The sequence below is a fragment of the Nannospalax galili genome, unplaced genomic scaffold, assembly GCF_000622305.1.
Source record: "Nannospalax galili isolate Female #2095 unplaced genomic scaffold, S.galili_v1.0 scaffold726, whole genome shotgun sequence".
Lineage (NCBI taxonomy): Eukaryota > Metazoa > Chordata > Mammalia > Rodentia > Spalacidae > Nannospalax > Nannospalax galili.
Window position 1 is genome coordinate 3,588,876 of NW_008355253.1, and position 4,648 is coordinate 3,593,523.

Consider the following 4,648-nt stretch of genomic DNA (forward strand, 5'->3'; position numbering starts at 1 on the left):
GAGAACTGGGGAAAACCAAAATTTGGGCGATGTGATCTCCAGGGCTTATAAGAGCTATTCCCCTTGGAGAGGACACCATAATTCCTACTTGGCCAATATAATCCGAATCAATGACTCCCGGGTGAATTATTAATCCTTTTAAAGTAGTGGAACTCTGACCAATTAATAATCCTACTGTATTTCGCGGTAGCGGACCTTTAAAGTCTGACTCCACCACCTGAATTCCCATTTGAGGTGTCAATACAAGTCTGGAGGTGGCGCAAAGATCCAATCCTGCGCTCCCTTGGCTGCATTAGCAGCTGCTAGTTCTACACAATATTCCAAGTAAGCAGATTTCCAATTCAAATAATCGCCCCCTGAAAGAACAGCCCTACAAAGATTTTGCCAATCAAAAGGAGTCATAGCACGTCTAGTAAGGCTTTCAACCTGAGTTATAGTATAAGCTGCTTGTATCCCATAGGTAGCCACAGATTCTTTTAACCTTTGAATTATTTTCCAATCCGGGGGCTCGTGATATCTTTGATTGTTCTGATCATCAAACACTGGGAAAGCTCCATAACTAGGCATGAGATGGCGCCATATGCCCGCACTAAGCGTGCGACGGCTCCTCTCTATGGAGGGCATGGCTTCCAGACAGTCTCTGTCCCACGGAGGAGCACTAGGCTCAACCTTTTTCTTTTTCTTTTTATTATCAGTAATTCTCAGCTGTTTCATAATGCTGTCTAAATCCTCAGAATCATATTCTTCCTCCTCTACTTCTGAAGAAGCACAACATGTACTGAGTTGAGACACTTCCTCTTTTGCTTCTTCTAAAGCTTAAGCTCCTTGAGCTATATCTGCCTCATACTTCCCTGTTTCGTCTGCTAAACAGGTCTGCACCAAAGTCCAAATAGCTAGAGTACCTCTAGGGAGGGGGTTTTTAGCATCTTTATCTGATAACTCTTTTCCTAATCGCTCCCAAGAGGCAGCAGCTACAGACCTCTCCTCAAGAAACCATGGGGCCTCTGCTGTGACTGTATCCAAGAACTTTTCCACCGTCTCAGCCTTCAATTTAATCCTGCCACACTTTAAAAGCTGCACTAGCGCGATGTGCACTTTCGCTTTCGATCCGCCAGCACCCATTTTCTCTAAGTTGCTTCTCTGTCCCTTTCCTAGGGAACTTTAATCTCCATCCCTTTTCTAGGGAACTTTAATCTCCATCCCTTTCCTAGGGGACTTTAATCTCCGTCCCTTTTCCTAGGGAACTTTAATCGCCGTCCCTTTCCTAGGGAACTTTAATCTCCGTTCCACCTTGTGGAAACTTTCCCTTTGTTCCCTCTTAGAGGGAACTTTTGCCAGCACTATTGTTTTGTCTTTTACTTACAACTCTGGAGCATCAGGGTCCTCATACGGGCCACCACTTGTGGCGAGCCAGGACTCTGTCCAGCAGAGTCCAGGAAAGACGACACAGACACCAAGGTGAGGTTCAGGCTTTCTCTTCTCACTCTCTCTTTATTCTCTCTCTTTATTCTCTCTCTTTATTCTCTCTTTATTTTCTCTTTATTCTCTCTTTATTATTCTCTCTTTGTTGTCTTTCTATTACACACTTCAGCTCTTCATATAGCGTTCCCAACAGCCCTCCCCCCAGCCAGGACCAATCAGGGCACACACACACATAGCGGGCAGGCAGAGTGGCAGCTCATTGGGCCATGTAGTAAGATCATCAGGCAGGCAGCACATGATCGGGCTCATCATGCTTCAGGGAGTTGGAGTAAACAAGCGAGGGGCACGAGCCTTGGCAATCAGCCAAGAGCTGGAGTAAACAAGCACGAGGCTTGGCAGCCAGCCAAGGCACCATCTTTGGCTGACTCGGCCATGCTCGCTTCCCACAAGTCTGGGCTACATGAGACCCTGTCTCAAAAACAACCAACAAAACAAAACAAAGAACACTGTTATTTACATTGTCACATTTAGGTGCCTGTTATAATACCAGCTTTACATAGGAGGAACCTGAGGATTAGGGAGATTAAGGACTATCCTAATAAATAAGGCTATCCAGAATTAAGTGGTATAGAGTCAGGACAAAACCTTATTAATATCTTAAGTCTAAGCCTGTGTGATGTTTTGCCAAAACAAACCTCTAAGAGTCTGGAGACTTTATAAAGTATCGTAGTATCCCAGTTTCTAATATTTTTTTATGTTTTATATGTATATATCTTATATAATCTGTATATTTTTATTTAACAAGCCCTTCATTCCATCTTAGCACAGCTCCTATAAGAACACATTTCTAAAACCTCAGATAGCTATGCTTCAACCCTTCCAGAGTTAAAGGAATTTTTCCTCTTGTTACCTCTTAAAATTATAAACCACTAACTGGGAATAGAAAATGGATTCCATTCTGGATGTACCAACAATCATACTCCTTCTTCCTTTTGGATTATAAATAGAGAACTGATGAAGAATGGATTTGGACTTTTATATGGCCCTAAGGAAATATTGGAAAAAAATCTCTTCTGTGGATCAGCCTTGGCATTTGAAATAAAATATTTACTATTATGTCTATAGAGGAAGGCATTATGAAATGAGTTAGAGGAATGTATGTAGATATCAGAAAACATTCTGGGGAAGCTAATCACCACTCTGAATTTTGAGTTACTAAAAGTACCTACCTCAGGGGCTGGAGAGATGGCTCAGTGCTTAAGAGTGATGACTGCTCTTGTAGAGGTCCCGGGTTTGATTCCCAGCACCTACATGGAGGCTATGAACCGTCCTTAACTCCAATTCCAGGGGCATCCGAAGTCCTCTTCTGACCTCTGTGGCATTGCAGGACATGGGTGCACTCACACATGCAGGCAATACACATAAAATAAAAATAATAAAATATTTCAAAAATTTAAAAAATTTTTAAAAAGTACCTACTTAAAGTGCAATTTTAAGTAGTATACTAGGTAGGACAGGCAATATCCACAATGTTGTGTGTCTTATAAAGGCAGTATTTAAAACTGTTAGTCACCATTATCATCAACACCACCTGTGTTCATGTTCTTCATGCAAACAGAGAAGAAGCACAAATGAATTGTTATGCACTAACAGATGCATGCATGCTCCCAGTAATTCCTGCCCATTTTCAGTGGCTAATTGGAACATACTGAAGAAATGATAACTTTCTATAAGGATTGAGGTGTGAGTTTACTGTAAACAAACTTGAGAGTCTTGTTCATCGTTCTGTGCTTTTTTAGTGATGGATAAATTATATAAGAACATTTTTGACCAACAGAGTATGCTATGTACTTTAGGAATATTTCTGGTGCCACTACAAACTATTTGACAAAACAACAGAAAGCCAGAAGGGTTTATTTTGTCTCATTGTTTAAGGTGCAGTCCAGTATGGCAGGTAGGAATCATGTTAGGAGTGTGGCAGTTAGTCATACTTCATCCAAGGTCAGAAGAAAGGGACAGATGAATGTTGGTGCTCAGGTTGTCTTCTTCTTATTCAAACTGCCCCTGAACCTCACGGGAGGGTGCTGCCCATTTAAGGTGACTCTTCCCACCTCAATTAACCTAAAGTAGAAACTTTCTAAAAAAACATGCCCTGAGGGTTTAACTCTGAAGTGATTCTAGATATTGTCAAATTGGTTATCAAGATTAATCATTACAATATGCATGTTATTGGGTAGCACCGTGTAGGGTAGAAACATCCTACTGAGCAAGGTCTATCAGTTTGTACTATTTCAAGGAGGGTTGATGTTATCTTAGGGTCAGGCTCTACTTCCAGGATTTTTTTTCTTAAATCAATGCCATCTCAGATCTCTGCGTACTTTTCAGTATTTATTTTGTCCTCCCCTCTTCCATAATGCAATTTTGGCTATTCAACTTCGGTCAGATGTTTACTAATCATCAACATTGATTTATGAGTGCAACAGTCTTCATTTTTATGAATTTACTCTTAGAATATCTCATCATTTAGTCTGGCAAAGTTCACAGTTGATGCCACAGGTAGACTCACCAGCTGTGCTATGGTTTAAAGTTCAGGAGCTCCCTGTCTGAGGCTCCACTTCATGTCATAGTGAGGAAGCTGATTGACAGGAAGAAATGAGAAAACAAACCAAAATAGAACAACAAACAGAAGCAAAAGCTGTGTCTAGAGTCAGCCCTTACTGCAGATTCCATGCATGTGAAAAAATGGTCTCCACCATTGAGCCTGTTTGATGACTGGATGTGACTGCTGTACCCCTACCCCAAGGTAAATGTGAATACAGAGCTGTGTGCCTCAATGAGAAATGGCACTGAGCCATTATAAACCTCAATGAGAAATGGCACTGAGCTAATAGGATTCCTGTCTGCATTTGAACTGAAGGGCTCAGGTCATCAGTTCTCTTCTTAGAACTAAGACCAGGAGGAGCTGAATGATCCTGAACCTGGACCATGGAGCCTGGGGTCTAGGTAGCCTTGCCAGGTTGGACAGAAGTCAAGGAATTGAAGCTGGTATTTCGGGGAGCAGGCCTTTAGAGTCATTCAAACACAGCTCTGATAGAAAACTATTCGCCCTTGATTGGGAGTTGTGGTGGTGGTACACAGGTATAGGCTGAATTCTTTTAGCAGAGGAAACTTATATATGTCTTGACAGCCACCGTGGGAGCAGAGGCGATATTCTAAGGATAATTGT